Source organism: Nomascus leucogenys, chromosome 12 (genome assembly GCF_006542625.1).
Source record: "Nomascus leucogenys isolate Asia chromosome 12, Asia_NLE_v1, whole genome shotgun sequence".
In the NCBI taxonomy this organism is placed as follows: domain Eukaryota; kingdom Metazoa; phylum Chordata; class Mammalia; order Primates; family Hylobatidae; genus Nomascus; species Nomascus leucogenys.
The window spans coordinates 61,305,107-61,331,344 of NC_044392.1; the positions used below are offsets into that span (position 1 = coordinate 61,305,107).

Below are 26,238 nucleotides of genomic sequence, written 5' to 3' on the forward strand. Positions count from 1 at the left end.
AAAATTAGCCGGGCGTGGTGGCAGGCGCCTGTAGTCCCAGCTACTCCGAGAGGCTGAGGCAGGAGAATGGCTTGAACCCGGGAGGCGGAGCTTGCAGTGAGCCGAGACTGCACCACTGCACTCCAGCCTGGGTGACAGAACGAGACTCCGTCTCAAAAAAAAAAAAAAAAAAAAAAATAGAATTTTGTGAAATGTCTTCAAAAGTAATGAACTTTTTTCTTTTCTTTTTTTTGAGACAGGTTCTTGCTCTGTCACCCAGGTTGGAGTGCAGTGCAGTGGTGTAATCACAGTTCACCGCAGCCTCAGCCTCCCAGGCTCAGGTGATCCTCTTACCTCAGGCTTCCAAGTAGCCAGGACTACAGGCACATGCCACCACACCCGGCTACTTTTTTGAATCTTTTGTAGAGATGCGGTTTCATCATGTCGCCCCAGCTGGTCTCAAACTCCTGTGATCAAGCGATCCATGTGCCTTGGCCTCCCAAAGTACTGGGATTATAGGCGTGAGCCACTGTGCCCAGCCTGAACTTTCAAATGGAAAAAAAAATTGAAAGCAAATTTCTGCATGTTTCTATATTCTACACAGGCAGCCATAAGCATAGGTGTAACCCTGATGGCATGTTTGTACTAGTTCTGGTGTAAGAATCTCGTCCTGATTTCTGAAGTTGAAGTTTTGTTTGTTGAGTATTTGTGAACCCTTTAAAGAACCAGATTTTATTTTACCTTGGCCTCCTCATCATCTAAATAGTACAAATTGCTACATTAAACACTGTATTCTCAGACTTCAAAGGGCATTAACTACCATTATGTATATCTCCATCTTACCCATGAGAGGGCAGTAGAATACATACATGTGAATTCATTTATTAATCTATAAATTTGGTTTCATACATGATACTTGGAATTCAACCTGCCTTATTTTGCCAAATAATCTTCCTGAATGCAGGGGTCAAAAAATGCATTTCCGGGCTGGGTGCAGTGGCTCATGTCTGTAATCCCAGCACTTTGGGAGGCTGGCAGGAGGACTGCTTGGGCTCGGGAGTTGGAGACAAGCCTGGGCAACAGAGCAAGACCCTGTCTCTACAAAAAAATAAAAATAAAAATATTAGCCGGAGGTGGTGGTGCATGCTTATAGTACTAGCTACTTGGGAGGCCGAGGTGGGAGGATTCTTTGAGCCTAGGAAGTTAAGGCTTCAAGCGAGCTGTGATTGGGCCACTGCACTCCAGTGTGAGTGACACGAAGAGACCCTGTCTCAATAAATAAATAGATAGATACATTATATAAGAATTTTTTTTTTTTTGGTGGGGGAAGCCCATAATGATCAGTGTGCAAAATTTACTACAAACAATATCCACATTTATTTCCTCATTGGGACAAGGTTTTTTTTTAAGTATGTCATTACTTTTTTTTCCCCCATCATAGAATGTAATTTCTGTTTTACTGTCTACAGGTCATAGTTTCACAACGGTTTGGGATATGCTGCCTTTATTGTTTGGGTTAAGTTTGCTTGTGACAGTCATCCGTGATATGTAACTAAACACCTCTCTTTCTGGTAGTCTTCTATTTTGGTACCTCTGTGTGAATAAATGTAGGAAGAGTTTGGTCACCAGACCCAAGAGGCTCTGGCTGGGTGGGGTGGGGCGGGGCGGGGCGAGGCGGGGTGGGGTGGTTAGCGAGTGCCTGGGAAACAGGCTCAACTGATCCTTGTCCCGCAGCCTCGGTGAAACTGGGTTACAGCTTGCAGTAGGCACAACACCATGCACATACCTAAGCAAGAGCGTGTTGCAGGCGGAGCGCTTAGGCATGTGTGTCTCAACAGGGCGTGGGGGCTGACCTCACGCACTGGGAGTATCAAGGCACCCCTGTTCTGAGATTCCAAGCCTGAGGTGCCGCGAGAGTTACCTGCTTCTCTTGACGTTTCAAGTTGGCATCGTAGTGCAATTGTTTGCTCATTGAGGTCAGCCTAGGAAACAGCGCTTGGATTCCCTGATTAAGCAAGGTTTTATCTTTTTGAGTAGTTGTGAAGGGCCGTCGCCGTGGGGCCGATGCGACGGCAGGCGAAGGCGATGGAACTCTGGCTCGAGGGCTCGGCCGGACGACGGTGACACTGGTCGCCCGCCTGCTGGAACTGCAGTGACCGAGGTCCCGGCAAGGTTCTGGCCATTCAGCGGACTTGAGGCGTGGTGGTTCCCCTCACCGCCGGCCGGGGCGGTGTCGGGGGCGGGCATAGCGTGAGGGGTGGGAATAGGAGCCAATAAGAACTGAGCCTTGCCAGGGAGGGCGTGGCTAGGGGGTGGGGCTGCAGCCGGGACGGAGCCTTTGGCAGGGCCTGCGGGGGCGGGACGGCGCGGACCCGAGTGAGACCCGGGAGACTAGCCTGGCCACAGAGACAACGTTGAGGTCCAGACAGGTAGAAGTCCGGGTGATTCGGAGCGGGGTTTCAAGCCGCAGGGGCTTCGGACTCTCGGGGCTGTTGGCATCACCCTTCTGGGCGTCGGGTGCGGGGCTGTGGCGCCGCGGAGTAGTCCGCGGAAGGTGCGAGGCGGACCGGCGGAGGTGGCGTCTCCGCGCCCCGCTGTCTGGGCACCTCCTCCGTCCGGAGGAGCAACCGGTTGTTGGGCCCAGCTTTGGGACGTCCTCTCGTGGCCGCATGGGTTGTGGCGGAGCCTGGCTGAGGACCTCTTCGCTCACCTCAGGGGCTTGGGGACCCCTAGGCTGGGCGCCGCTGTCTGCTGGGGAAGAGGGAGGGAGCGCCCCGCAGCCCGGGGAAGCGCGGGCTTTCTCCAAAATTAGCCAGTGAGCTTGAACTTCGACATGCTGGGACGATGCACTTCCAAACAATTTTTTGCTTTTTTTGGTGTTTTGATTCTTAACAGCATCTAATACGCACAATACCGAAAGTTGTCAAGTAGAATTTTAATTTAAAAATCTGACAGTGGAACACCTTAAGAGGATTTGAGTAAACAGAGCTGTATAGCAGCTGATGATTAGATTATGAGTCAAAAGGCTCAAGTCTAGGGCCAGAACCCACGGAACCAGATGTGATACCTCGGCCAAGTTAACTTCCTGGGCCTCTCTTTCCGTAACTGTGAAACTAGCAAGTTCATGCCCATGGGTATTCTCAGGGTCAAATGAGATGAGTGACAGTATTCTACAAATGTCAGATATTTGAACGTGCGTGTGGAGCGTGTATATTCTGTGAAGCAACTACTGCGTGCCTGGTACATAGTAGGCACTTTACAAACGTTTACCCTAAAGCTAGTGATTCTTCTGCAGTGTTTTAGATAAAGTGATAGATCCTTGCTTACTGTGTAAATAAGTTGTTTAAACTTTTCCCACAAAGTCACCCCCATTGTTTGAGTGTGTTCTATTTTTAAATGATTGATGAAATTTTCTAGAATAGCACAGTGGTGTTATCTATACACTGTTGCTGAATCATTTACCACGAAGTCTGCAGCAATCAAATCTACTTCTTTTTCTTAGCTAAATAGTTGTAGTTTAAGATACCTGCTAAAGTAAGCTGGGAATATTGCGCCAAATCAAGACTTTCATTTGTTTTTGTGAATTGACGGGCTGCTTATAGGAAGATTTAAATCTTCCAAAATATTGTTAATATATAGCCATATTTTTTCATACAGCCTTTATTATAGACGTTTTTGTTCTTTACTATGGATATGTGTGCGAGGGATTTTAGCCGGGAGATGGGAAATAAAAAAGAAATTGGCAGTTTTGTAACCCGTAGACTTTTGCTGGGGATACTTGTAGGCCTGTTCTGAGTTTGCCAGGCAGAAACCAGGAAATGTAGTAATTATGTGTCTTGGTCTTTCATTAGTTGGGGTGTGTGTGTGTGCGTGTGTGTGTTTAGTGTGGCAGTACGTTTTTTAAATGCAGCAATGAAGGAAGAATATTCATTTTTCTTAATGACAATAAGGAGTTTTCTAAAGCTGGAAATTATATTACTTTTAAATGATCTGTAGTGAGTCTTAAGTTATAGGCAAGAATTTTAGAACACTGGATACCATAATCAAATTAAATGAAGTGGTAGAGGGAAAGTTACTAGTGAATGTAATTTTTGTGTGTGTTGCTTTAGAAGTTTTACTTAAACATGTTTCAGCAATTCAGTGGAGGATGGGTCTTGTGAAGCTACTTTAAAACATGAGTTTTAACATGTACTCCATGTGTAAAATTTTCTGTGATTTACAATTTGTTGATCTTGGAGGTCTGAAACCTTACATTCATATTGTTTTTTGAGGGCCTACTATACAATAGGCACAAGATTATATTTATGTAAGAAGCAGTATGTAATTCCTTTCATCTAGGAGATTCCATTCTCCCAAGTGGGCTAAAATAAGTACCGAAAAAACAAAAGCTGTTTTTAAAGCGGATGGTAACAATAACATCATCAACTATCATTCATTGGTACCTATTCTGTGCCAGGCAGTATTCTAAATTCTTTACATGTATTAGCTTACTTAATCCTCACAACAGCACCGTGAGGGATGTTATTATGATCATCTCATTAAGAGGCATGGAGAGGTTGAGTAACTTGCCCATGATTAGACAACCTAGATAGCAAAAGCAGGATTCAAATCAGTCATACTCCAAGGACCTGATTGTAACCTTTGCACTATACTGAGTTTCAAATTCTGTGAGTGAGATACAAATGACATCTAATAGGTATTTTAAAAAGAGGTCTATAAAAAAACTATTTCAAAAAGAAAGAGAAAAAAACAAACTGTTATTGCAATATATAGGTGAAGGCAAGCCCAAGATACGATTTAATTATAGTTTGTATGTAGGAACCCTTTTTTTGTTGTTGTTGTTGCCAGTGAATGACATGGGGTTGATTCTAAGCTCTCAGTCCCTCAGTAACAACAATTATGGCATTATCTTAACAATATGAGGTGCTTATTTTTCATTAAAAAGCACATCATAACTTCTTTCATTAAGAAGTTAAAAATATCTGTTCTCAGACCGTAAATTAAGTGTTAGATTCAAGAAGAGAAAATGCTTCCCTATCTTCAAGAAGCTTATAACCCAACGTGTAAATAAGTCCCTACAATTTCAGCGTGATAAGAGTTGTAAAGAAGTATAGATTTAGGTAAGTTTGAAGAGATGCAAGAAAAAGAAAGAAGTATAGATTTAGGTAAGTTTGAGGAGATGCAAGAAAAAGAAAGAAGTATAGATAGAATTTAACCACTAATGAGGAAAAATCATTCTGCATGTGGTAGGGAGGACGATTAGAGAGAAGATATTAAATTTGGCTTTGAAGGATGAATAGGAGTTTGCTGAAATTGGGTCAGGAAACAGGAGATATGAACGAAAACCAGGGATAAGTGTGCAAGTATATGGTATGTTTAAGGAATGTGTTGTAGTCCATTATCACTGAAGGCCAAGGTGTATAAAAATGGGTGGTTGGGCTAAAGGAGATGGTGCCTGAAAATAAGATGAAAACATAAAATTGCAAAGCTTCCTTGCTGATTGCATTAGGATCACTAAAATTGCTAGGTAATGTGGTATTTCACTTCCCTTCATTTGGAACAATGAATGAGTAATTCGTTCAGTTTGGCAGAATGTTTCACTAAAAAATATGGTGTTAAAGTTTGAAGTACAAGATATAAAACAACATTACAGACTTAGGTAAGTAAAAAGTTAAGATTTAGAGTCAGGTGTGGTGGCTCATGCCTGTAATCCCAGCACTCTGGGAGACCAAGGCGGGTGGATCAAGAGGTCAGGAGATCAGGACCATCCTGGTCAACATGGTGAAACCCCGTGTCTACTAAAATACAAAAATTATCTGGGTGTGGTGGCATGTGCCTGTAATCCCAGCTACTTGGGAGGCTGAGGCAGGAGAATCATTTGAACCAGGGAGTCAGAGGTTGCAGTGAGCTGAGATCGTGCACCTGTACTCCAGCCTGGCAGCAGAGTGAGACTCTGTCTTAAAAAAAAAAAAAAAAGTTGATTCAAAAAAAGAGAGAAAAAAGTCTTCTGGTGCTAGGTCGTGAAGAGCCAGAGTATTGTGCTAAGGACTTTGGACTTGATTCCAAAGACAATGGAGACCCAGTGAAGGATTTTAGATATAGGTATTTAGGAGAAAGATAAGCTGGAGATGGTTTGGAGGCTGAATTGAATGAAGAGAGACAAACGGTAGGGAGATAAGTTAGGAGGCTATTGCTATTGAAATAGTCCAGATAAGAGAGGATAGGGGCCTGGAGTAGGAAAATAGTAATAGGGATGGAGAGGAGAGGATGGATGGTGAAGGTGTACAATTTGACAGGGCTTTAAAATCAGTTGGCTCAGAAGAGGAACAGAAAAGTAAATGACTTAGTTTTTTAGCTTGGAAAACTGTTTGGATGAAGGGTCTTGTTTTATTTTTTAATATTGGAGGAAGATAATTGTTTCCATTTTGAACATGTTGAGTTTGAATTGTCTTTGGAGCATTCAAGTGGAGATGTCAAGAGAGGATCTAGAGTCCAGAGGCCAGGCTAAAATTGGTGATTCAGATTTCAGAGGTAGCCGGTAAGTGTTAATTGAAGCCATAAGAGCAGATGAAATTGCTCAAGGGAGCATACAGAATTAGAAGAGAAATGCAGTCACTCATTTATTCCAGAAGTACAGATGCTCCTCAATTTTCGATAGGGTTATGTCTGAATAAACCCGTCATAAGTTGAAAATATTGTTAGTCAACATATGATAAACTTATGAAGGGTTTATCCGAACGTAACCCCATCATAAGTTAAGGAGGGTACTGAGCACATACTGCTTTGGCACCGTCATAAAGTTGAAAAATCGTTAATTTAAACCATCATTAAGTCAGGGACTGTCTGTATCGCCCAAAGTATTATTGGAGCTTCTCTTTGTAAAAAGCTTTATAGCAAATTCACAGCTGCACAAGAACGTTGATCTTCTGGCTTTATTATGGAATTATTTTTCTGTCTATTTGCATGGCACATATAACTTATTTACTTTTTTTTTTTGTTCAAGAGACAGGGTCTTGCTCTGCTACCCTGGCTGGAATACAGTGATGCAATCATAGCTCACTGCAGCCTGGACCTCTTGGGCTCAAGGGATCCTCCTGCTTCAGTCTCCTGAGAAACTAGGACTACAGGCATGCACCACCACCCCCTGCTAATTTTTGTTTTTTATTTTATTTTTCTTGAGACAGAGTCTTGCTGTGTTGCCCAGGCTGGAGTGCAGTGGTGTGATCTCAGCTCACTGCAACCTCTGCCTCCCAGGTCCAAGTGATTTTCCTGTCTCAGCCTCCCAAGTAGCTGAGACTACAGGCGCACACCACTACGCCTGGGTAATTTTTGTATTTTTAGTAGAGATGGGGATTCACCATATTGATGAGGCTGGTCTCGAACTCCTGACCTCAGGTGATCCACCCGCCTTGGCCTCCCAAAGTGCTGGGATTACAGGCGTGAGCCACTGCACCCGGCCTGACCCCCTGCTAATTAAAAAACAATTTTTTTGCCCAGGCACAGTGGCTCACACCTATAATCCTAGCACTTTGGGGGGCCGAGGTGGTGGGTCACTTGAGTCAGGAGTTTGAGACCCACCTGGCCAGCATGGTGAAACCCCATCTCTACTAAAAATACAAAAATTAGCTGGATGTGGTGGCGTGTGTCTGTAATCCCAGCTACTTGGGAGGCTGAGGCAAGAGAATCACCTGAACCCAGGAGGTGGAGGTTGCAGTGAGCTGAGATTGTGCCATTGCACTCCAGCCTGAGAGACAAGAGTGAAACTCCGTCTCGAAAAAAATTTAAATAAATAAATAAATAAATTTTTTTCTCGTGTAGAGATGGGGTTTCACTGTGTTGCCCAGGCTGATCTTAAACTTCTGGGCCTAAGCACTCCTTCTGCCTCAGCCTATCCAAGTGTTAGGATTACAGGCATGAGCCACTGTGCCCAGCTTCCGTTTACTGTCAATCAAAGCTTTGAAAGCATATTCCTATCCCAACACTGGATCTTTAGTTCTTAGAAGTCATAGACAAAGCTTAAAAAACAACAAAAGACTGTCCCCATGCCTATAATCAGCACGTTGGGAGGCCAAGATGGGAAGATCACTTGAGCCCAGGAGTTCTAGACCAGCCTGAGCAACATAAGGAGACCTCATCTCTACAAAAAATTTTAAAAAGTTAGCCGGCATGGTGGCACATGCCTGTGGTCCCAGCTACTTGGGAGGCAGAGGTGGGAGAACTGCCAGAACCCGGGAGGCAGAGGTTGCAGTTAGCCGAGATCGTGCCATTGCGTTCCAGCTTGGGTGACAAGACAAAAAAAAAAAAAATTATAACAATATGGTCTTCTAAGGCAGGGGTTAGCAAATATTCTGTAAAGGGCTAGATAGCAAATATTAATATTTTGTACTTTGTGTGCCATACGGTCTCTGTCACAACTACCCAATTCTGCCAAAAAGCAGCCATAGACAACACTTAAATGAGTAAACGTGGACTGTGTTCCAATAAAACTTTATTTATGGACACTGAAATTTGAATTTCATCTAATTTTCACATCACAAAATGTTGTACTTATTTGATTTTTCTCCTCAACCATTAAAAAATGTAAAAACCACTCTTAACTCAGAGGCCTTGCAAAAAAAGGCGGTGGGCCAAATTTGGCCCACAGATAGGCCATAGTCTGTCAACCCTAAGGGATCTTTGAAATACTTGAATTCGTAAGCTTGGTTTAGAAAAAAAAATCGTGATTCTTCGTAATCATGTTTTTAACCTCCTGTTTTTAAATTCTAGTACATTTCTTAAAATAATTAAAACATTTTCATTCATCCCCCATTTCTCATTCAAATGGAAAGTATTCCCTTTACTGGTTTGGAACCTTAGATACAGAGAAATAGATTAACTTGTACAGAGTCAGAATAAAAAAGTATGTTTGAAAAATATTTTTTGACATTCGGTGTTCTTTACTGAATCAATAAAACATTGATCTTTTCGCTTCAGTGAAAATGGGGACATTGAAACCTGGGTGAAATAAAAGATAAACTTGAAGGGGTATTCTGCACTGGTTCCCAGAGGGTTGGACAGGATGGATTTTTTTTCTCTTTTTCTTCTGCCCTGAATGAATAAGTTTTATCCTAAAGAAAAGAAAACATGACAGTGTCTTCACTTGATAAGCAGTATAGCAAATTATAAGATGAAGGATTAAGTAAATGATGGTAAGAGAAGAAAATTTAAAGGACTGACTTCTTCACATCTATCTATTCCAGGTGTTTACCCATTTTTTTCCTTCCTCCTTTTCCCTTTTCCCTCTTCCCTTTCCTTTTCTTTTCTTGGTCTTTCTCTGTCACCCAGGCTGGAATGCAGTGGCACAATCATAGTTCACTGCAGCGCCTCCAATCCTGGGCTCCCGTGATCCCTCCACCTCAGCCTCCCAGTTAGCTAGCACTACAGGTGCACGCCACCAAGACTGGCTAATTTTTAAAAAAACTTTTTGTAGAGATGGGGTCTCGATACGTTGTCTAGGTTGGGCTTGAACTCCCGACCTCGGGATCCTCCCATCTCAGCCTCCCAAAGTGCTGGGATTACAGGTATGAAGTCATTATGCCTGGCCCCTGTTTTTGAGGAATAAATTCAAGATTTTTTTTTCTTATGAATCTTAGACTTCTGGTTAGTGGCATGAAAACAGAGTTTTTAGCATTTAGTTCAGGCAATATTAATCCATTTATATTATTTTAAAAATATGCTCTACTTTTTAAAGTTAAATGTCTAACTTTCGTAGTTTTCATAGCAGTGATAAATATTTACAACAAAGGATATGGAGAGAAATTATTTTTTTTCCTTCAAGTTTGAATTCATAGAAATGATATGTTTGCGGATTTTTTATTTGGATGTTAAAATTCAGGACAGATTGGTGGGGGAGAGAGAGAGAGTTATTTTTGCTGCTACTTAAAAGGGATTTGCATTTTTCTCTGTCTTTTTTTCTGTTGGAGTAAAAAACAAAATCTCCCAGCTGTGAGGGATGTGTTTGAATTGGTTACTTAGCAATGTAAAGCATAATTTTGTATTTAAATATTTATCTGTACTCTTTGATATTCTGATTAAATAAGGGTCTATTAAGGCTGTAATAATAGAGCCTTCTGTGAGGAAATGACATAGCCTGCTCCACAACAGTATTTACTGAAAATTTCCTTTTCCCTGGGCCCTATTTAAACTATAAGGGGTAACTTGGAACAAAAGGGGAAAATTATGTGAATTAGAGTGATGATCAGTTTAATCATGAGTGTAATGTGATAGCTATCATTGTATAGTTATATTGACATAAATCAGTGTTGAGCAAAGAGTGGGAGAATTTTGTCTGCTGTTGTTAAAAATGGTGAGTCGTTGAACCAAATTTTATTTTTGAACTTTGCATTCGTCAAGTGTGATATTTTCAAGAGTCTAGTGATAATTGTATTTTTAAATCAAACTGGATCAATTTGCCTTTCAAATTTGTTGTTTCATTATTAGAAGAAAAAAACGAAGTAAAAAATACAGAGGTATGTGCAATAACTGGATCTGGAAGAACAAAAATGTTGAGGGAAATGGTCACCTGAGAAAAAGTGTAAGACTTTCAATGAAGATTATTTAAAATATGGCTTTATCAAATGGGCAAAATCTGAGTAAAATGACAGACCCATGTCTTCATATAATGTTGCAAATGAAAATTAAAAATCTTTAAAGTTAAAAAGATTCTTGGAAACATAGCATACTGGACTTTTAAATAAGCCCTTTCAAATATTTTCAAAGAGAGAAAAAGAGATAAAAGTTATTTCAGTTTCCTATTTATTCAAGAATCATTCCTGAGAAAGATTATTGTCTCAGTTGTATATCAGTGGCATAAGGGAAAAATGGCTACGTATCTCTTGAAAAAAGTATTCATCTAGAATTCATGGATGTTGTTGCCATGATTTTGATGCTAAATCAGCTGGAAATTAAAAATTATACTTCTTAGTGATGACATAGCTCTATTCTTTACCATTATGGGACATTTCAGCAGTACTTGTAAGATGGTTAGAGTCTGGTGCAGATTTTGCAATCCAAATCAATGGGGTCGCTGATATTGTAAGTTGTACTGTGCTTTTAGGTAGCGAAGATAATAAGGAGGATTTTCTTTTTCTTTTTTTTGAGACAGAGTCTCGCTCTGTAGCCCAGACGCACAGTGGCACGATACCGGCTCACTGCAACCTCTGCCTCCCAGGTTCAAGCGATTCTCCTGCCTCAGCCTCCTGAGTAACTGGGATTACAGGTGCGAGCCACCATGCCAAGCTGATTTTTTTATTTTTAGTAGAGACGCGGTTTCACCATGTTGGTCGGGCTGGTCTCGAACTCCTGACCTTGTGATCTGCCTGCTTCAGCCTCCCAAAGTGCAGGGATTACAGGTGTGAGCCACCGCACCCAGCAGGATTTTCTTGTGTTGTTTAAACTTAACCACGGCTGTATGGGTATATTTACAGAATTTTAAAAAATAAATTGTTGATCCTCAGAAATTAAACTGGGAAGAAAACTATTAAATAATTATGAGGAATTGAATAGCAAATGTGATTAGAAAATATAAAGCAGTTATTTTAAGCATTGTTTGAAGCTGCTACTAACAGTGTTCCCTCTCCCTGTCCAGCCTCCCATGCAAGTCTCACACTGTGTTTTAATGAGTATCTCCTCAAAGCACCTTCCAACACTCAAGGGGTGGGAGGGAATTAGAGACAGACAAACTTACAGCCAGTAGTCAAAACAATACAGCTGAAAGGATAGACATCCTGCTTTCTTCTGAATGTCCAGGGCAGCAGGAAAACTTGGAGCTTTCCCTCCAGCAAAAACAATAGTCTGGGTGTGGGTGAACATACTGTCCAGCAAGTCACTGCTGGGCTCCGTTTCTGTCCTGTTTGTTCTAAGGTCTAAGAATGCTGTTTGAAACTGCTGTTTTATATATTGCAAAGCTTTGGTATGCACAGAAAACGTTCTGAATCTCATGAATATATTGAAAGTTGTTAATTATATTAAAGGAAGCTTGCTGAGTAACCAACATTTTAAAATATTTTATTCAGAGTTAACTGTAGCTATTTACTATATCATATTGGAGTTTGATAGTTGAGATAAGGAGCTAAGCAGATTTTATGAATCCAGATTTTTTCTAGTTGAGAGGCAATCTCGGTCAGGCATGGTGGCTCATGCCTTTAATCCCAGCACTTGGAAGGCCGAGGCAGGAGTATCACTTGAGCCCATGAGTTTGAGACCAGCCTAGGCAACATGGCAAAACCCAGTCTTTACTAAAAATACAAAAAATTAGCCAGGCATGGTGATGTGTGCCTGTGGTCCTAGCTACCTGGGAGACTGAGGTAGAAGGATCGCATAAGCCCGAAGAGTGAGGCTGCAGTGGGCTGCATTTATGCCACTGCACTGCATCCTGGGCAACAGGATAAGACCTTGAGAAAAAAAGAAAGAAAGAAAAAAAGAGAGAGAGAGAAGGAAAGAAGAAAGAAAGAAAAAGAAAAAGAAAGAAAGGAAAGAAAGAAAGAAAGAAGGAAAGAAAGGAAAGAAAGAAAGAAAGAAAGGAAAGAAAGAAAGAAAGAGAAAGGAAAGAAAGGAAGGAAGGAGGAAGGAGGGAGGAAGGGAAGGAAGGAAGGAAAGAAGGAAGAAAAGGAGGGAGGGAAGGAAGGAAGGAAGGAAAGGAAAGGAAAGGAATGAATCTATCTCATTGGGCAGATATTTTTCAATATTTTACAATAACAAAATTTGCAAATTTGCTGCTTTTGGCGGTCTAGTGAACTACCTTTGAAGCTATATGCTGAAGGGTTCCAAAAGACATTGTTATGGCAAATGACACTTGGTACTATTGTCTATATCTGGCTACTGTATCTTTCAAGCATCACTACTGCACTTTTTTTTTTTGACAGAGTCTAACTCTGTAGCTCAGGCTGGAGTGCAGTGGTGGGATCTCCGCTCACTGCAACCTCTGCCTCCTGGATTCAAGTGATTCTCCTGCCTCAGCTTACAAAGTAGCTGGGATTACAGGTGCCGGCCACCATGCCTGGCTAATTTTTTGTATTTTCAGTAGAGACAGGGTTTCACCGTGTTGACCGGGCTGGTCTGGAACTCCTGACCGCAGGTAATCCACCTGCCTCTACCTCCCAAAGTGCTGGGGTTATAGGCGTGAGTCACCGTGCCTGGCCACTACTGCATCTTGAACACGGCATTATCAGTGAAGAAAGTTTGAACAAAATAAAATGTAGAGATATTGTTAGTTCTTATTACTATTACCAGACTTTTAGTTGTTATTTTCCTGAAGAGAAACCTGAAACATTAAAGGAAAATATTTAGCCAAGAGATTCATTTGTGCCCCATCACATCAATACACTTGATCTTAGCCAAAAGACTGACAAGCAATGCATCACATCAATAATTGAGTTTAATGTGCACTCCAAAAAGAGAATGAATTCTTGCAGCTTAGTTCTTCTTTTAGTTTGAAGAATGATTAAGTGACATTGCTTATCATCATTTAAAAAATTTTAAAAATAGAGACAGGGTCTCACTCTGTTGCTCAGGCTGGTCTTGAACTTCTGGGCTCAAGCAATCCTCCTCTGCCTAAGTTATCATTTTGTATTAAGACTAAAGAACTGTTGCAAAGTAGTACTGCCATTCTTCTGACTCTCTTGGGAGCCGTAGCACCTTTCTTTCATCAGAATTTCTCCTCCCTCTTCCATGTATTTATTATATCTTTCATTATTTTTTGCTGCAGTTTTAAAAAATATCGATTTTCCCCAACTTTAAAATGTTTCATTTGAAGTTGCATCTTCTTTTTGTTTTTATTATCCCTCTTACCGAGTTTCAAATAAATGTTGTGTTCATACTTTGTCCATTTCCTCACTAATTTTCTTTTCAATTTTTGCTGTTACCTGCCTTCACCATTCTTTAGAAACCATTTATTTAATGCCCTCTTACCAAATGCAAGGGTCCTTTCTCAGTTTTTATTCTCCTTACTTGTATGACACTGGTTTGCATCTTTCTTTTCTTTTTAGAACTTTTTCCTCTTATGATATTATCCTGGTTTTGTTACCTCTCACCAGCCTTTCTCCCACTCTTTATCTGATGCTCTCTTTTCTTCTTATCTATGGTCCCTAATCATGATGAATGTTCTCAAAGGTTTTTTTCATAACTCTGAAAACTCTCTGCTTAGGGAACCTGTGTATTCTTGCACCTTTTCCCCCCACACTTCCTATTTTAAACCTTCTTCCTTCTCCTTAAATCTTTGGCTTTTCTGTCTCTCACTTTACTCTCAGCAGATAACCGTGGCTGTTAAAATAGAAAATAGAAGCCATCAGATGGAAAGTTCATCAGTGTATAGCCCCTAAACCTGGAAATTTACCTGCACTCTTATCTTTCTTTTATCATTTACCTTCTGTTCCAGTGGAAGACCTGTCCCCCTTCCTGGCAGATGCTGATAATCTTTCCAGGTCCCATTGGAGGCCCATGCTCTCTCTCCTTCTTGAGGTCTTTGCTTTATACCCTTGTTTCTTTTCTTCCCTCCTCTTTAGCGACTCCTTCCCACTGGTGTTTAAACAAGATTAAACTTGTATAAGAAACAAGTTTAGAAAGATTTCCTGGACTTCACGTTCCTGTCCAGCTCCACTCTATTGTCTACTTGCCTATTGGATAAACTCCTTGAATGGATGGTCTACAGTTGATATTTGCATTCTTTTTTCTCATCCAATTCTCAATTCACTTATTTTCCTTCAGCCTCCATGCCACTGAACCTGCTCTTGTCCAAGTCCTAATGACCAACAGACACTCCAGTTTTTATCTTACTGGACCTTTTGACAATGTACCTGTCATTGTTGACCACTCTTTCCTTCTTGATAGAGTCTCTTCCTTTGGCTTCCATGATTCCACACATTGATAGTACTTCTACCATCTTTTGTCTACTTTCATGACTTAAACTGCCATCTGTGATACGTGAGGACTTACCTAAAATGTCTGAGAACTGACTTATGCTTGATTACCAATGTTTTAGAGTTTAGAAAGCTCAATTCCAACAGAACATGATGATGTATAAAAATAATCTTAAAAAATAAAATATGATGATATAGTAATAAAGTAAAAATAAATATGGTATGATAAGAAACAAACAAACAAAAGAAACAAATGAGTTTGAAAAGTTGCGCGGAAACCACAGTGAGATGCTACTACATACCAGAATGGCTAAAATTAAAAAGGCTAACAATTCCGGTATGACTGAGGAGTGACTGCAACCTCATATATTGCTGGTGAGAGTGTAAATTAGTACAGCCTCTTTGGAAAACTCCGGCAGTGTCCACTTAAGTTAAACATATGCCTACTTGGCCATGTGCAGTGGCTCAGGCCTATAATCCCAGCACTTTGGGAGGCCGAGGTGGGCGGATCACCTGAGGTCAGGAGCTCGAGACCAGCCTGGCCAACATGGGGAAACCCCATCTCTACTAAAATACAAAAGTTAGCCAGGTGTGGTGGCATGCACCTGTAGTCCCAGCTACTCAGGAGGCTGAGGCAGGAGAATTGCTTGAACCCAGGAGGTGGAGGTCGCAGTGAGCCAAGATTGTACCACTGCACTCCAGCCTGGGCAATAGAGTGAGACTACATCTCAAAGACAAAAATCAAAAAACCCCAAAACATATGCCTATTCTATAATCCAGCAATTCTGCTCCTAGATAATATCCAAAAGAAGTGTGATTGTGTCTATCAAAGATACATATAAGAATGTTTAGGCTGGGTGTGGCGGCTCATGCCTGTAATCCCAGCACTTTGGGAGGCTGAGGTGGGCAGATCACAAGGTCAGGAGATCGAGACCATCCTGGCCAACATGGTGAAACTCCGTCTCTACTAAAAATACAAAAAAATGAGCTGGGCATGGTGGTGCGTGCCTATAGTCCCAGCTACTTGAACAGCTGAGGCAAGAGAATCGCTTGATCCCGGGAGGCAGAGGTTGCAGTGAGCCGAGATCACACCACTGCACTCCAGCCTGGCAACTAAGCAAAACTCTGTCTCAAAAAAAAAAAAAAAAAGAAAAAGAAAAAGAATGTTTATAACAGGCTGAACACAGTGGCTCACTTCCATAATCCCAGCACTTTGGGAGCCTGAAGCAGAAGGATTTCTTGAGGCCAGGAGTTTAAGACCAGCTTGGACAACATAGTAAGACCCTATTTCTACAAAAAAAAGTTTTTAAACAATTAGCCAGGCATGGTGGCACACGCCTGTGGTCCCAGATACTTGGGAAGCTGAGGTGGGAGGATCACTTTAAGCCCAGGTGGTTGAGTTGGCAGTGAGCCATGATTGTACCATTGCACTCCAGCCTGGATGGCAGAGCAAGACCCCATCTCCAAAAAAAAATAAAAAATTTGTTTAGAACAGCTTTCTTCGTAATAACCAAAACCTGGAAACAGTCCACGTATCAATCAACAGGAGAATGGATAAATAAATATTGGCATTACCATTAAATGAAATACTTTACAGAAACGAAGAAAAACCGACTGCTATATACAACAGCATGAATGACATACATATTTATATATATATATTTATACATATATATATAAAAGTTCTTTGAGCTTTTATATGTAGTGGACTTTATGTGCTTTATGTATGTTACATTTTAAAACATTTACAGGCTTTAGGCTGGGCGCAGTGGCTCATGCCTATAATCCCAGCACTTTGGGAGGCCAAGGTGGGTGGATCACCTGAGGTTAGGAGTTCAAGACCAGCCTAGCCAACATGGCGAATCCCCGTCTCTCCTGAAAAGACAAAGATTAGCCGGGCGTGGTGGTGGGCGCCTGTAATTCCCACTACTCGGGAGGCTGAGGCAGAAGAATCACTTGAACCCGAGAGATGGAAGTTGCAGTGAGCCGAGATCACGCCACTGCACTCCAGCCTGGGCAACAGAGCGAGACTCCATCTCAAACAACAAAAAATATTTTTTTATAGGTTTTCGAAAACCCTTGGTGCATCATAAGTGCTTCATAAATAATTTGTTGCTGATGTTCCATTTGCCAGGAATGCCCTCTTAGTTTTGTTCATTTTGTAGATGACTTCTCATCTATCAATAATCTTATTTAGTAATAAACTGACTTTAATCATATATAAATGTCCTGTGAGTGTGCTTATATTTTATTTTCATGCATATAATTTTCTAATGGGACACAGAATGTGTAGTGAACAGTATATAGACAGCTTTCAAATTATGCTCTGCCATTTAACCATTTGATTCTGTACCTCTGTTTTCTGTGTGCGAATGAGGATAATACCTGCTTGTGGCAGAGATTTTTTGCCTAATCTAATATCCATTCTTCTAAGTAATAGAACTCAGTAGTTTACCTGAGGCACATGGCAGGATAAAATGATTAATGATTATATTTCCTAGCCTGGCTTGCAGTTTGTACATGTGACTAAGTCCTGGTCAATAAGCCATAGCAAAAGTGTTATATGGGACTTCCAGGAAGGCTGCTTAAATAGAGCTTTTTTCCTTTTTGCCTCCTGGAATGTGGATGTAATAGCTGGAGCTCCGTGTGTGAACTGTGAAGTGATCTTGAAGACAGAATCCATGTGTTGAGGGTGGCATAGCAGAAATATAGGCACCTGGGGACCTGATGACATCTTAGACTGCCTACTTTGTCTTTTTTTTTTCTTTGGGTGGCAGAGAAACAAACATCGGCATTGCTTAAACCACTTGCTATTTCCAGTTCCGGTTGTATGTACCAAAACTTAATCTTATATAGTACCCCAAAGAGGTGCTATGAAAATTAATTGTGATAATGTGATTGAAGTGATTGGCACATAGTATTTAACAAAATATTTAATAAAGTGCAATCACTGTTCTTGCTGTTTTAATTCTCACAATACTCTGTATGAAGTGGGTGTTCAATAAGTATTTGATGAATCTTTAAAAAGTAGGTTATCTCCTTTTGAAACAAATGCTATAAAAGTGATTTATGCTGATTTTTATTTATTTATTTTTTTGAGACGGCTGTCTCCCAGGCTGTCACCCAGGCTGGAGTGCAGTGGCGTGATCTTGGCTCACCGCAAGCTCCGCCTCCTGGGTTCATGCCACTCCCCTGCCTCAGCCTCCTGAGTAGCTGGGACTACAGGTGCCCACCACCACGCCTGGCTAATTATTTGTATTTGTAGTAGAGACAGGGTTTCACCATGTTAGCCAAGATGGTCTTGATCTCCTGACCTCGTGATCCACCCACCTCAGCCTCCCAAAGTGCTGGGATTATAGGCGTGAGCCACCATGTCTGGCCTGTTTATTTTTTATAATTAGAAAATACAGATTAACCAAAAGAAAATTCAACCATAGTTATATCACCCAGAGATAATCATTGTTAGCTTTTTGGTGCATATCCATATTAACTATAAATTCTATTTATTCATACACATTAAAGTTAATTTATATTACACAACCTTTTATAACATTCTTTTACTTAATAGATCTTGAGCATGTTATAACTTCATCATATTTCAGAGTATGGATTTACCATGGTACATTTAATCATCACCTACTGGAAATTTATTCTCAATTTTATAATATTCTAAATCTCCTCTTGTACATGTATCTTTGTGAATTTGTCTACTTAATTGATTAGGATAAATTATTGGAAGTGATATCTCTGCCTCATCATATGTGTTCATTTTAAAAAAAAATTTATTAGGGTTTTACTTAATATAGAAAAATACAACAAATACCACTTAAAAGGTCCATTATTCCACCATTCAGATCCTATTTTAACATTTAAAAACAACAAAAAACACAAAACGTTTAATCATTATAAAAAGTTATAAAATAAAAAGTAAATAACTTGTTTCCCTACCCCAAGTTCTCTCACTGGTACCATTGTTGACAATTTCTTGCATAGCCACCATAATTTAATAAGTGGTGACCAAAAAATTCAATCTTATAAAAATCTTGAGTCTTGTTATAAGGATAATGAAAAAACAACATTTTAAAAATATGGTTTAATATTAATAGTATAAAAAGTACTGATGGGAGGCTGGGTGCAGTGGCTCACACCTGTAATCCCAGCACTTTGGGAGGCTGAGGCAGGCAGATCACTTGAGTTCAGGAGTTCAAGACCAGCCTGGGTAACATGATGAAACCCGATCTCTACTAAAAAAATACCAAAATTAGCCGCGTGTGGTGGTGCACACCTGTAATCCCAGTAACACGGGTGGCCGAGGCAAGAGAATCGCTTGAACCCAGGAGGCGGAGGCTGCAGTGAGCCAAGATTGCACCACTGCACTCCAGCCTGGTCGACAAAGTGAGACCCTGCCTGAAATTAAAAAAAAAAAAAAAGTACCAATGTGAAGTTAAAAAAATTTTATTGGTACAACTGATCATATACAGTCAGCTTTCTGTATCCATGGATTTTGCACCTGTGGATACAACCAATCATGGATCGAAAAGATTCAGAAAAAATTGGATGGTTGCATCTGTACTGAACACGTATGAACTTTTTTTTGCTTGTCACTGTTCCCTAAGCAACACAGTATAATAGTAATTTACATAGCATTTACGTTGCATTAGGTATTATAAGTAATCTCAAGATTATTTAAAGCATATGGGAGATAGAGCCAGGTATGGGACCTGTAGTCCCAGCTACTTGGGAGGCTGAGGTGGGACAATTACTTGAGCCCAGGAGTTCAAGGCTGTAGTGCACCATGATTGTGTCTGTGAATAGCCACTACACTTCAGGTTGGGCAATGAGGAGACTCTGCCTCTTTAAAAAAAAAAAAAAGTAAATGGAAGGCTATAAGTTGTAAGTAGGTTTTATGATGCAAATTTGACACCATTTTATATAAGAGACTTCAGCCTTTATGGGTTTTGGTATCTGAGGGAGGTCCTGGAACCAATCCCTACACATACCAAGGGATTACTATACTGAATTGAAAAAGTTCAAATGGTCAGAAAATGATTGCTTCCTAACTACCTGCCTCCTACAATTTGAGGAAGAGAACTATAGCCTGCCTACCTCCCATTTGAGAAAAGGGGGCTGGACAGAGAATAAGAGTCAATTGTGTAACATTCAAATTCACATTATTGCAGTGCATGTGTGAGGGGAGGGCTTGTATATAGATATATGTATAGCAGGTATATAGATATATGTATATCCTTTTTAAAAAGCGTATTGAAAATTGTTTTTCCACTTGCTTTTGCCCCACTTTTATTTTGGACATCTTTGCATATCTGCATACAGATCTCAACCTCATCCTTTTTAATAGTTGCATAGCATTCAGTCAGGGTGCTGTGTTTGATTGGGTAGTTTGTGCATTACACACAGGCATCCAGCCAAGGAGCTGGAATCAAGCCCAAGGTCCACTTGCCAATACTCTGTCCAGTTGGCTCCCTCCTAGGATGCTTTCCTCACCTTGCCCTGACTCTGACAACCCTGCACCAGGCCATCTATCAGCCTGGATACCCTCCTCATTCTGCTGAAGCTCTAACATCCCATGCTGGGCTACCCCTCTGTGGGACTGCACTCCTTACCTTGTTTAGGCCCTGATACTTCCATAGTAGGCAGCCCTCCTACACAGATGCTCTCCTTACCTTGCTCCTTAGCATGAGGCAAGTGTGCCTGCCTTACTTACTCTGCTTTGCCTAATTAGGGCCAAATTGTTCAGAAAGAGTTGGTAATAACTTTTCTTTTTTTCTTTTTTTTTTTTTTTTTTGAGTCAAAATCTCACTTTATCACCCAGGCTAGAGTGCAGTGGTGTGATCTCAGCTCTGCAAGCTCCGCCTCCTGACTTCAAGTCATTCTCCTGCCTCAGCCTCCCAAGTAGCTGGGATTATAGGCACATGCCACCATGCCCCGCTAATTTTTGTATTTTTAGTAGAGGTGGGGTTTCAGCATGTTGGCCAGGCTGGTCTCGAACTCCTGGCCTCAGGTGATCTGCCCACCTCAGCCTCCCAAAGTGCTGGGATTACAGGCACTTTTTATTTTTATTTTTAGAGACAGTCTTGCTCCATTGCCCAGGCTGGAGTGCAGTGGCGCAATCATGGCTCACTGAAGCCTCCAGCTCCTGGGCTCAAGTGATCCACCTGCCTTAGCCTCCTGAGTATCTGGGACTACAGGCACATGTTTCATACTTGGCTTTTGTGTGTGTGTGTGTGTGTGTGTGTGTGTGTGTGTGTGTGTGTGTGTAGAGGGAAGGTCTCACTGTGTTGCCCAGGCTGGTCTCAAACTCTTAGCCTCAAGCGATCCTCCTGCCTTGGCCTCCCAAAGTGCTGGGATTACAGGGGTAAGCCACATGCCTAGCCCTTACTATGTTTTGTTGTTGCTTTTGTTTTGTTTTGTATTGAGATGGAGTCTCGAGTCTCACTGTGTCGCCCAGGCTGGAGTGCAGCAGCACGATCTCGGCTCACTGTAACCTCCACCTCCCAGGTTCAAGTGATTCTCCTGCCTCAGCCTCCCAAGTAGCTGGGACTACAGGCACTTGCCACCATACCCAGCTAATGCCCTTACTGTGTTTTAAATGGCACTGTGAGGGATATGAGATGTATTTAATATCCATGTTACTGCAGTTTTACTTTTGTTGATCTTTTATTGTCAAATGAGATAAAATATGCAAAGAATATATAATTTTGGAATGTCATTTGAAAATTTGAGAAATACATCTTCTGGATTTTAAGCTTTAGAATGAAATAGAAAGTTACACTGTGCAATTGTTATGAATGTGTGTTTTTTAAGAAAGCCTGTTATGTCTGTAGTCTGAAATTCTTTTTTTTTTTTTTTTTTGAGACGGAGTCTCGCTCTGTCGCCCAGGCTGGAGTGCAGTGGCGCAATCTCGGCTCACTGCAAGCTCCGCCTCCCGGGTTCACGTCATTCTCCTGCCTCAGCCTCCCGAGTAGCTGGGACTACAGGCGCCCGCCACTACGCCTGGCTAATTTTTTTTTTTTGTATTTTTAGTAGAGACAGCATTTCACCGCATTAGCCAGGATGGTCTCCATCTCCTGACCTCGTGATCCACCCACCTCGGCCTCCCAAAGTGCTTGGATTACAGGCGTGAGCCACTGCACCCAGCCATAGTCTGAAATTCTTGAAAATTGCATCCTTTTTTTTTTTTGGACAGAATTTCTCTCTTATTGCCCAGGTTGGTGTGTAATGGCGTGATCTCAGCCCACTGCAACCTCCACCTCCTGAGTTCAAGCGATTCTCCTGCCTCAGCCTCCTGAGTAACTGGGATTACAGGCGTGCACCACCATGCCTGGCTAATTTTTTGTATTTTTAGTAGAAACAGGGTTTCACCACGTTAGCCAGGCTGGTCTCGAACTCCTCACCTCAGGTGATCCGCCCGCCTCGGCCTCCCAAAGTGCTGGGATTACAGGCATGAGCCACCGAGCCTGGCCAAAATTGCATCTTTTTATATAACTCTGAGTGAAAAAAAGCAGGATACAATTATGTATACATTGTAATTGCATCTGTATAAAAATGTGTTTAAAAAATAGGAGATGTACCAAAATGTCCCAGTGACCATGTTGGAGGTAGTAGACTTACAGGTATTTTTCACCTGTTTCCTCTATTTTCAAAATTTCTAAAATGTAGTAGTATTACTTTATGACTTTTAAAACTTTTTTTAATTGCTTCTTTTTAGCTTTTGGAAAATTTCTTCAACCTTTGAATACTTTAGTAATGATTTTGCTGCCTTTATTTTCCAATGTCTTGCTAAGAATTTATCAAGTTTGAATTTGTGGTTTAAAAACTAGGTTTTATTGTCCAGGCGTGTTGGCTCAAAATTTATAATACCAGCACTTTGGAAAGCTGAGGCAGGAGGACTGAGCCCAAGAGTTCAAGACCAGCCCTGGCAACACAGCAAGACCCTGTCTCTATTAAAAAAAAAAAATTAAAAATTAGCCAGATGTGGTGGGGTGCTCCTGTATTCCCAGCTACTTGGGAGGCAGAGGCAGGAGAATTGCTTGAGCCCAGGGAGTCAAGGCTACAGTAAACTATGATCACACCATGCCTCTGGGCAACAGAGTGAGACTGATCTCAAAAACAAAACAAAACAAAAACACTAGGAAAACACTAGGTTACATTAAATTTGTTTTGAAGCCATTTATATAGCTGAAAAGTTCTAGTTTGGGACAGTTATTTTTTACTTTGGAGGGGATTTTTAAAAGGATAATTAAGTGAAAAGTGCCAGGTGCAATGGCTCACACCTGTAATCCCAGCATTTTGGGAGGCCAAGGCGGGCAGATTACTTGAGGTCAGGAGTTTGAGATCAGCCTGGTCAACATGGTGAAACCCTATCTCTACTAAAAATACAAAAATTAGTCAGGCATGGTGGCAGGCGCCTGTAATCCCAGCTACTCGGGAGGCTGAGGCAGGAGAATCATTTGAACCTGGGAGCTGGACTTTGCAGTGAGCCAAGATCACGTCACTGCACTCCAGCCTGGGTGACAAGAGTGAGACTCTGTCTCAAAAAAAAAAAAAGGATAATTATGTGAAAAGAGACATTTTATTTAATTATATGGACAGTTAATAAAATTGCATTAATATAATTAAATTCTAAAAGTTTAATGTTATTAAAGTTAGTTTTACTTTTCTTTTTCCACACTATGGCATTTTGTAGAACTTCTGCTGAAATTTCTCGTTTGACTGTTGTGCCTGAGCAGTCTTTAAAATTTAGCTACATGTCAGTTCTTTTTATCCACCAGGTGGGAGTCAGATACCAGTCCCTGTGTCTCTGTACTTCCCTAAGTCTGGGGATATGCCTCAAGCACTTTGAGTGGTTATCTTGAGGTTTCAGTCCCTGTCCTGAGGTAGGCAAGAGGTACAGCTCTCTTTCCCTATAGGAGACAGGGAACACACCACCTAGTCTCCTTAAAGAAGTCCTCTCTATTGTCCCTTGTAATCCTCACAATTTAATAAATTGTAATTCTTCTCTTATACAGCCTAAAGGGTAGTGAACTAATGTCAGCAGAGCCAATTTTTGGCAACCTCACTTTCTAAGCCTTGCACTTTTCTTAGAATATGGGGGTATTCGACTCCTATTGTTTTGGTTTTGGCCTTTGGGGCACTGCTGAAACTCGGAGAACATAGGAAAAGTTGCGTTTGACATCTTGTTGCATTAGTTTATATTATTGTTATGTCTACCAACTAACAAGTAATATATAGTGGTTTAGTGCACAAACTTTGGAGTAAAGCAGAACTAGATTTGTGTTAGTTTGGATAATTAACCAGTTCAGCTTCCCCATTCACAAAATAATAAAACTTTCTACTATTGTAGGTAATAGTAACTATCTGTTAGGGTTGTTGTAAGAATTAAATGAAGGCCGGGCGTGGTGGCTCACGCCTGTAATGCCAGCACTTTGGGAGGCCAAGGCGGGTGGATCACCTGAGGTCAGGAGTTTGAGACCAGCCTAGCCAACATGGTGAAACCATGCCTTTACTAAAAATACAAAAATTAGCTGGGCATGGTGGAGGGCACCTGTAATCTCAGCTACTCGGGTGGCTGAGGCAGGAGAATTGCTGGAACCTGGGAAGCAGAGTTTACAGTGAGCCAAGATGGCGCCACTGCACTCTAGCCCTGGTGACAACAGCGAGTCTCTGTCTCAAAAAAAAAAAAAAAAAAAAGAATTAAAGGTAGTAATGAAAGTAGATACATAGCATAGTGCCTGACACATGTAAACACTTAATAAGTAATAATTATTTAAAATATATGCTATACAGGTCAGGCGTAGTGGCTCACATCTGTAATCTCAGCACTTTGGGAGGCTGAGGCAGGCGGATCACTTGAGGTTAGGGGTTACAGACCAGCCTGGCCAACATGGCAAAACCCCGTCTCTACTAAAAATACAAAAATTAGCCAGATGTGGCAGTGCATTCCTTTCACAAACATTACCTAATAGTATAAAGCAGTGATTTAGAAGCCAACTAAATGGCTTGAGAAACCAGAAGAATATTAGAGACTATTGTCACCAGGTTGTACAATAGTGGATTATTGAACCCGAGAGGCAGAGGTTGCAGGGAGTCGAGATCATGCACCCAGCCTCGGTGACAGAGCAAGACTGTCTAAAAAAAAAAATCACATTGTACTCCATAAACATACACAATTGGAATTGGTCACTTAAAAATAAAAATTAAAAAAGAAATAATTCTTCCTTCTTCTGAGTAAACAAAGGAAAGGGTTATTTACATTTTATATTCATACAACTTTTGGCCACCTGGTTATTTTAGCAGACCCCTGAATATTCTCTTTTTTTTTTTTTTTTTTTGAGACAGAATCTTACTCTGTCACCCAGGCTGGAGTTCAATGGTGCAATCTCGGCCCACTGCAACCTCTGTGCCTTCAGGGTTGAAGTAGTTCTCCTGCGTCAGCCCCCTGAGTAGCTGAGATTACAGGCATGCACCACCACATCCAGCTTATTTTTGTATTTTTAGTAGAGATAGGGTTTCGCCATGTTGGCCAGGCTGGTCTCAAACTCCCACCCTCAGGTGATCCTCCCACCTCAGCCTCCCGAAGTGCTGGGATTACAGGCATGAGCTACAGTGCCCGCCCTAAATATTCTCTGTTTACCTAGGTGAAATGGTGAACATTAAAGCTAATGCATGTGTAAGTTAGAATACCTTATTATGGACTCATGATCTCCCAGAGGTACACAAGATGGTACATTAGAATGTGAAAAAAGCATTAGAAATGCTACTTATATTCATTTTCATCTAAAAATAAATTAAGCTTTACTAAATATTTAATATACAGTTTGACACTGGTGCTTTCTCTGGATCAGACTTTATATAAGGAATGATCCCCAAGGGAAGAGTAGGCATTCCTTCAAACAAAACGGAGTTGGCGATGACATCCTCACTTGTTTGTTCACTTTTAGCTGTTGCAACATATAGCAGTTCATATGTGTCCAAGTAGGTGGATTTACAGATTATATCTTTAATAATAGAATCATTATAATCCTTTGAAAATGGGAAGTGTCACAGTCATGAAAATATATCGTACTCTAGTTTTCTGATTACGTTATGGAAAAGTATTTTTTAAAGTTGCAAAACTTAAAATGTCACCATTTTCCTTTTCCAAAAAAAAGTGTTCTAAAATTGTTGATTTTCTGTAATGACAAGTGGTTGTCAGCAAAAAATTCTCTTAAACATGTTCAGTGTGTCCCTACGAGGTAAACATGATGTTTTAACAATGAATAACAGGCCGGGCACGGTGGCTCACACCTGTAATCCCAGCACTTTGGGAGGCTGAGGCGGACGGATCACAAGGTCAGGAGATCGAGAC

The 26,238-nt window shown here is 41.1% G+C and overlaps 1 protein-coding gene across 2 annotated transcripts in view; it reads left to right on the forward strand.

The window, feature by feature from the left end:
• Positions 1-2,024: 2,024 nt before the first annotated feature.
• DENND2C (DENN domain containing 2C) overlaps positions 2,025-26,238 on the forward strand; it is an 88,178-nt gene continuing 63,964 nt past the window's right edge. Inside the window, exon 1 of one of the 2 annotated variants that reach the window (XM_030823229.1) lies at positions 2,025-2,140. The gene's annotated coding sequence lies outside the window, so the exon portion shown is untranslated. Of the gene's footprint in view, positions 2,141-2,342; positions 2,409-26,238 lie in introns of those variants that run through there. The other variant, XM_030823230.1, reaches the window with a different exon arrangement.